The sequence below is a fragment of the Anomaloglossus baeobatrachus genome, chromosome 7 (assembly GCF_048569485.1).
Source record: "Anomaloglossus baeobatrachus isolate aAnoBae1 chromosome 7, aAnoBae1.hap1, whole genome shotgun sequence".
In the NCBI taxonomy this organism is placed as follows: domain Eukaryota; kingdom Metazoa; phylum Chordata; class Amphibia; order Anura; family Aromobatidae; genus Anomaloglossus; species Anomaloglossus baeobatrachus.
The window spans coordinates 85,414,875-85,423,158 of NC_134359.1; the positions used below are offsets into that span (position 1 = coordinate 85,414,875).

General features: G+C 44.5%; 1 long non-coding RNA gene across 1 annotated transcript; it reads left to right on the forward strand.

Annotated features, from left to right (window-relative positions):
* The first annotated feature begins 1,504 nt into the window (after positions 1 to 1,504).
* Positions 1,505 to 2,298, forward strand: LOC142245916 (uncharacterized). Its single transcript, XR_012724815.1, has 4 exons — positions 1,505 to 1,565; positions 1,728 to 1,801; positions 1,885 to 2,048; positions 2,217 to 2,298. It is a non-coding gene; the product is annotated as an uncharacterized LOC142245916 (long non-coding RNA).
* Positions 2,299 to 8,284: the final 5,986 nt, after the last annotated feature.

Below are 8,284 nucleotides of genomic sequence, written 5' to 3' on the forward strand. Positions count from 1 at the left end.
TCCAATCCCTGTTCATGCGGGATACTACTGTAGAGTTGCTCCACATCTATTGACGCAAGTAACGTATCAGGTTCAAGGATAATACCCTCTAATTTAGATATCAGATCATTAGTGTCTCTTATATATGAGGGTAGACTTATAACAAAGGGACGAAGAATCATATCAAGATAGATACTGGAATTTTGGCCAATAGCATCTATCCCAGAGACAATGGGACGGCCCCTAATTGGATTAAGTCCCTTGTGCACTTTGGGAGTGGCGTAAAAGGTGGCTGTGACTGGAAATTTTGGATACAGAAACTCAAATTCTTTAACTGAGATAACCTTTAATTCTAGCGCTTTGTTCAAAAGTACCTGTAGTTCTTGTAGGTAGCTTAGGGTTGGGTCCTTCGGTAGTATTTCATAGGTAGTCTCATCTGACAGGATCCTCCCACACATAACCGGATAGTCCTTGGTATCCATGATTACTATATTTCCACCTTTATCAGATGGTTTAATAGTAATTCGTGTGTTATTCTCAAGCTTGGTCAAAGCCTGCCATTCCTCCCTTGTTAGATTTGATTTGACTGACTGTATTTTGGGCTGAATGGCCCGAAGGTCATTAGTAACCAATTTTAAGAAAATGTCCAGGCTGCTTGATTCCGAGGCAGGTGGCATTTTCTTACTTTTGGGTTTAAGGTTTGTAAATGGTCCCAACCCTGTGCGCTCCCCATTGTCATTACTCAGGGAGGACAGTAGTCTGACATCCTCTAGCATATCTCTTGGAATACCAAGACGTGCACATTCTGTCTCATCATTTTGTGAAAAGAATTTCTTCCACCTAAGCTTTCTAAGGAATAGTTCAATGTCCTTGACCCAATTAAAGGGGTCGAACCTGCTTGTAGGGACATATATCACAAACCGTAACCCAAGACTCGTTTTTTCCGTATCAGAGAGGCAATAGCTTGACAGGTTTATAATTTGGTTATCTTGACCTCCAAGGTGGTCTATTTCCGGTAATTCCTTTGATTTTGGGTTCTGAGATTGTAAGGATCTCTTCCCCCTAAAAAAAGAAGTACTCGGTGGGAGTTGGTACATTCCCGAAGGTGGGGGAATAGGGTAAGATAAAGGAGGGGGTGGGGCTATAGTGTCTGGGGTTCTCGGGACACTTTGTCCTTGCAGGTTGAGCTTTTCTTCGGACCAAGTATCGGTATGTCTTTACACCTTTCTGGAGTGTTTTCTCCCACAGGACATTTCAAAGGACTAGTAATGGTGCTGTAAATGTCCTGCTGTTTCCTCTTGCAGAATCGTTATGGGATCACCTGTAGTGATCATTTGTTTTCATGTCTTTAGGTGAAAGGAGTGTTCATTATAACACTTGGTCACTATACTGGAACACTGTGTAAAGGAGCTTTCTTTGCAGGTATACACTGTTTTTTTTCCATAGATGTATGTCCTGTCCTGTCTATATTCACATATTTTTATGCGGGATATTAGATTATTATTATTATTCCTTTTAGGATTATATAGATTCCGATGCTGCGTATTGATACAGCACCCCCTACCTAAGTGACCAAGAAATTACAGGTATTTATTTTTCAGGACTAGTCAGGTGTCATCTAGTAAATTTATGCTTGCACCATTTGTCCTGGTTTGGTGGATACAGGACGATCTACCACACTGATGTGGCTCCCTAAGGGAATTCAACGTACTTCTAGGTCCATGATTATTATCCTTTTTTCATTTTAGGACTGGACACACTAATAGTGTAGATATTGGTGTAACACTATCAACTAAAGAAATTGGACTCTTTGCATGTATAGGTATCTACTTTTCTCTATGGGACACTGTAGGTTTCCTGAATCTACCTCGTTTAATTGGTATTTTACTGTCTCTGTCTATGCAGATGTCCCTGCTGCCCTAATGTGACCTAGACATGGTTAGGATGTGATCCATAAGCCTTTTAAACACAAGGATAGGAAGACTCATGTGATACCTTAGGAGTTTTTTTGATTTACTAAACTCCTAGCATCCCATTGGCTATTCATCCATTTTTGGAGTTATAACGAGGTATTTTTCATCTTATCCACTGTTGTTACCTTTTTCCTTCCTCCCTCCCCCCCCCCTCTCCCCCCCTCCCCCCTCCCCCTCCTCCCCCCCCCCCCTTCCATTCCCCCTCCCCCCTTCCAAGCCTATCAACTCAGTTCCTCAGAATATTTTCTTGTCTGCTTTACTTAGAGACAAGTTCTTCTGAATGAGAATATCTGCCAGCATATCATGTGATTAAAACCAAGTTTCTCTGGTATATTATCAAAAGGCTTTCGGTTTGGACCTTGCATATCCCGCTCTATAACTATTACCGTTATGTAAGTTATATACCCAAGAGAATATAATGATTTTTCAATCTATTTTGATGAAGTTATATTAAGACATTACTTGTCCTCTCTTTTTTGTGCATCAACAGGTATGACTTTTTTTACCCCTGATGATCCCCCAGCATTGCGTTAGGTGGGGGAGAAACGCGTCGGGAGAGCGTGGGGTGACAGCTACTGCAGCGGGTCCCCTACAGCTCCACCTAACAAAATTTAAATTCATCTGACTGAAGTATCTTATTGAGTCAGGAACCAAATTTAACGCATTTGTGTTTATGTGTATATTTATGGTTTTGCACTAATCACCTGGGTTGGTGGTGGACACCCCTTGGCTAGAGATAGGGACAGGGAGGGACAGCCACCCGGAACGGGGAGTGTCCTGTAACTTAGGACACCCTCCGTCGTCAGGAAGGGTCAATAAAGGCTATGAGATCAGTAATCTGACGACTCTGTGAATATCTATCTATCGCTATCCTTTTCACGCTGAAACTATCTCCTCCCAACATCTCACTGGCACTGTGTTGTCCTTTATGTATTTTTAGAGAGACACTGTTTGTCATATTTTTATAATTTTCTAAATAAAATTTAAATATATTTTTAGAGGTATTGTTTTTTCTGTGGTCTTATGCTGATACCATACCTCGGTTCTATATTTATTTGTGGTTCAAGAAGTATTATTCGGAGTCAGGTGTTGGTCCAAGAGGAAGGGAGGAAGTACTGGAGGAGTCATATGCGGAAGGGATAACAAGATCTACAAGGTCCAGATGGTCAGCGGCATCTTGGCGGCAGTCATGGTACGGTGGGGGAGAGGGATTATCAAGGGAGCATAGTATCAGCAAACAGTTGGGGAAGGTGCAGGAGCCCAGGAAGAAATGGAGGACGAACTGGCGATGGGCATGGAAGACTCAGCAGATTAGTGAGAGCTTGCTCACATTTTGGTTGTGCGAGGTTGTGGGGAGAGGGCAGAGGAAGGAGGCACGATTCTCACCTCTCCGCCACCAACACACCAAGGACTTGGTCCTCCTGGATGCTCAAGACACATGAGCGCCTTCTTGCTGCACTACCTACAACATGACCCTCGGATTGTACGAATTCCAAGTCATGCTGACTACTGGGTTGCCACACTGTTAGATCCCCGGTACAACACAAAATTTTGCGAAATAACTCCTGACATAGAAAGGGATGCACGTATGCAGGAGTATCAGCAGAAGTTGGTACACAATCTTACATCTGCTTTTCCACTAAACACCAGTGGTGCACAGAGGGAATCTCAACGCTTTTTCATCGATAGGAGGAAATGGTCTTACTTGTCCACATCTGAGGGACCGAGGGCTGGCTGCTGTGCTGAGACGGCGTTGAGTACGGTGTCTCTGCAGAGTTGCATTTTTTTCATGTACAAACTGAGTTGAAAAAGGACAGATGCTGGTGGAAAGGGGAACAGGTGTGTTGGAAAGGGTAAAAAAGTTTGTGTCCGTGGGTTTGGTGGTTAAGCAACATTAACATTTGCTGAAGAAACAACATCTGGTATGGTGGGACTGGCAGATTTGGATAAGGTGGTATATACTATGTTACCGCTATATCAAAAATATTAAGAAGAAAAGAAAGAGAAAGGTAGATATCCCAATCGCCATTCGGTGTCCACCGTGCTCACAGATGGAAAAGGAGAGGTTGGCAACTGGAAGGTTAGGTGGAGGATACAGAGCAGGTTGACTCTCAAACAAATAGTAGCCTGAACCGAGTTAGACGCAACTCGGATCTGGAGACTTGGAGCCCTGTTAGCGTGACAGGGTCCACACGACCACCCAGCCCAGGAATTCCCTGTTAACAACACAGGGGCCATTGGTTACGCAGTCCGTGTGCTTAGGGGACACACCTGTGGACAGCAGGTGCATCAGCAGCAGCAGGCCTGTTTATGCCACTGGGCTGCACTAGCAGGACTGGTAGGACAGGAGCTGTTCTTAAACGTTCTGCGTTACCAACTGTGGTGGCGGCCTGCATCGATGACCTATCCCTGCCTACCTCTGGCCTAAAGCCGCAATGGGTTCAACACATGGAGGTGTGCTCTTTCGGAGCATAATAGAAGACTTGGCACCTTATTCTTGGCTCCAGCCCCTTTTATAACCTGGGTCCGCCCGAAGCCAGGGTGGACCACAATGCACCTCCTGGACACAAAAGCAGAGTGACACGTCATGAGTGGCATAACTAGCGTCCTATTTTGAATGGCCACTTGAATGATGACCTCATGGCTGCCACAACCAAAACACCTCAACAGTCATCGTCTGACCAACAACAATGAGGTGACAAGTCATAGGGGTGGCCCTCTGCAAGCCTGTTGGGAGTGGCCTGGCCAAATTGTCAGGACACCTGATGCCCTGTGGTCTATATGGGCTCCCCACATCAGGGGCAGGGCCAAAGAGTTCATTACCCGACCTAGCCTCTGATGCAGTAAGTGCCTGAGCATGCTCAGTAGCATGAAATACAGTTTCTGAAAAAAAGACTTTCCGCTTCAGCATGCTGTCTAGGCACAACACAGGACTTAGACCCGGCACGTAGTGCAAGTACCTGTGCAAAGAGGCTTTTCTCAGTCAGTGTGAAGTCCCACGGGTGTTGTGTTGGTGCATTACCTTCAGGGACTCCACGTGGAGGAAGAGTCTGGTCACACTTAGGTTGCTTCTTTATATGTATTTTTGTGACGCCACTCTCGGTTTTGCGGTCAGTGGGGACCGCCACTGCAGTGTAAGGGGACACCTGGGCCTGATGTTGGGTGCAGTTAGTTTTAGTGGCCTCCCGAGAGTGAGTCAAGCACCAGGCTCCTGTGTAAGTGTGTTGAGCCGCAGGTCGCAGAATGACTCAGGCACAGTCCAAACGAGCATGCGCTGTAGCCCAAAATTAAGACTTTGCCTCAGGAATGACACAGTCAGGCAGAGCATACTCAGTTGGCGAAACACTGGAGTTAGGCTGCGGCTGGGGTAAATCGGCACACAGGAAGGAGCAACCGCGTAAATACTTCGTTCAATTGTGAGGGGAGTCATTTTGGAGTTTTGTGAGGAGTACCGTAACGCCAGTGAGCAGCATCCTGTGCCACAGACCAACATTCTTCCGGTGCTGTCTATACTGTTAACCATTATAGGAGCGTAAAGTCTGTATTTATGGCAACTGGACATCACATTACCCGGGTACGGTAGGCTGTGCCCAGACAGTAATGCGTTCACGCAACACTTTGTTTTATTATGAAAACACATATCTGTTCTGGGTAGGACGACTATATAGACAATCATACTTGCTGCCTCTGCACTGTCAAATTGTCACGTACAGTTTAAATCATAGAGGGACAGCGACACATGTTTGCATTGAATGTTGCTTTTCAAAATTTACATGACTGTGTTGCAGAGCTGTGTGGTTTGCATTCACACTGTTATCATCTGCCTTATCTGTGAGGCTTCAGCTAACAAGGGTATTCAGGGTGGGTGATGTGTTTTGTCTATGTATAGGTAGATAACTGGGAAGCTCTTGTGATGCGCCACTAGTTAGTTGTCTTCGCACACACACACACACACGCACAAACACACAATTACTGCTGCTACCCAGAGGGCTTAGCAAGCAGTAGGCCACTGATTAGATTGTTCTATTATTTCAATTTAATGCATGGTTCTTATTGTTTGTTTTGGGAAAGTGAAAGAATCATTTGTGAACCCAACTGCAAACAGTGCTTTTCATGTTGCGTGGTTTTGCTGCATACTGTCGATCCCACCAAATACAAGACTTAAAATGAAGCATAAGTCGCAAAGGGAATTTCACTGTGCTACAATGCGGCCTAGCGGGGCTGTGCAACCACCGCCTGCCCCACCAAGTGCATCTGCGTGCTCTTCATCTTCTGTGACTGTGGGGACAGCAGTCACACATGCTTTTTCACGATGAACTTCCACCCCTTTACCCGTAAGCGGGAGTGTGATTGCCAGGTCGTCACTTGTTTTGGAAGTGGAAACAGATGGTATTGTTGAGCTGTCAGACATCGAGAGAACCACCATTGGATGAAGGCAACATTATATCCACGCCTGCACCTTCGTGAAACATTGGCTGGACTACCTGCAGTTAATTATTGTGTTCCACAAATGGAAAGGAGTGTAGAACGCACATGTGTTGTACCTTGCTTGGCAGCAAAGGAACACTAACTTAGTATTCCAGACAATTTTAGGATGGCAGAAAAAGTGTCAGCTCTTTGGGCAAATTAAATATCGTGGCAAAAGTGGGCAGGTGGGTACAGTGGCCGTGTTCTGTGTGTATCAGGACAGTAAAGGAAGCCTCACTTTCTATCCCTCCTAATGGTGAAATGCAGCAAGGAATTCCATGAGTTTGCTATAAAAATAGCGTTGCAAAATGTGCAGGAGGGTGTCATGCAGAGGTGTTAGAAATAGCTTGGCACCATTGGGGCACAAATGGAGTACAACAGCCACTTTTTGGATGCCACTAACTATCAGCATTTTTTGCTATTATTATAGCTTATTAAAAACAGAGCAGGAGGGTGTCATGCAGAGGTGTTAGAAATAGCTTGGCACCAGTGGGGCACAAATGGAGTACAACAGCCACTTTTTGGATGCCACTAACTATCAGCATTTTTTGCTATTATTATAGCTTATTAAAAACAGAGCAGGAGGGTGTCATGCAGAGGTGCTAGAAATAGCTTGGCACCAGTGGGGCACAAATGGAGTACAACAGCCACTTTTTGGATGCCACTAACTGGCAGCATTTTTTGCTATTATTATAGCTTATTAAAAACAGAGCAGGAGGGTGTCATGCAGAGGGGTTAGAAATAGTTTGGCACCATTGGGGCACAAATGGAGTACAACAGCCACTTTTTGGATGCCACTAACTGGCAGCATTTTTTGCTATTATTATAGCTTATTAAAAACAGAGCAGGCGTGTGCAATGCAGTGGTGCTGCAAATAGCTTTGCACCAGTGGGACACTAATGGAAGTCCAACAGCTACTTTTAGGATGCCACTAAGTTTACTCAGTGTTTGCTAGTATAATGGCTTAGTAACAATGAGTTTGAGTGTGCAATGCAGAGGTTCTGCAAATAGATTTGCACTAGTGGGACACTAATGGAAGTCCAACAGCCACTTTTAGGATGCCACTAAGTTTACTCAGTGTTTGCTAGTATAATGGCTTAGTAACAATGAGTTCGAGTGTGCAATGCAGAGGTTCTGCAAATGGATTTGCACTAGTGGGACACTAATGGAAGTCCAACAGCTACTTTTAGGATGCCACTAAGTTTACTCAGTGTTTGCTAGTATAATGGCTTAGTAACAATGAGTTTGAGTGTGCAATGCAGAGGTTCTGCAAATAGATTTGCACTAGTGGGACACTAATGGAAGTCCAACAGCTACTTTTAGGATGCCACTAAGTTTACTCAGTGTTTGCTAGTATAATGGCTTAGTAACAATGAGTTTGAGTGTGCAATGCAGAGGTTCTGCAAATAGATTTGCACTAGTGGGACACTAATGGAAGTCCAACAGCCACTTTTAGGATCCCACTAAGTTTACTCAGTGTTTGCTAGTATAATGGCTTAGTAACAATGAGTTTGAGTGTGCAATGCAGAGGTTCTGCAAATAGATTTGCACTAGTGGGACACTAATGGAAGTCCAACAGCTACTTTTAGGATGCCACTAAGTTTACTCAGTGTTTGCTAGTATAATGGCTTAGTAACAATGAGTTTGAGTGTGCAATGCAGAGGTTCTGCAAATAGATTTGCACTAGTGGGACACTAATGGAAGTCCAACAGCCACTTTTAGGATCCCACTAAGTTCACTCAGTGTTTGCTAGTATAATGGCTTAGTAACAATGAGTTTGAGTGTGCAACGCAGAGGTGCTGCAAATAGATTTGCACTAGTGGGACACTAATGGAAGTCCAACAGCCACTTTTAGGATGCCACTA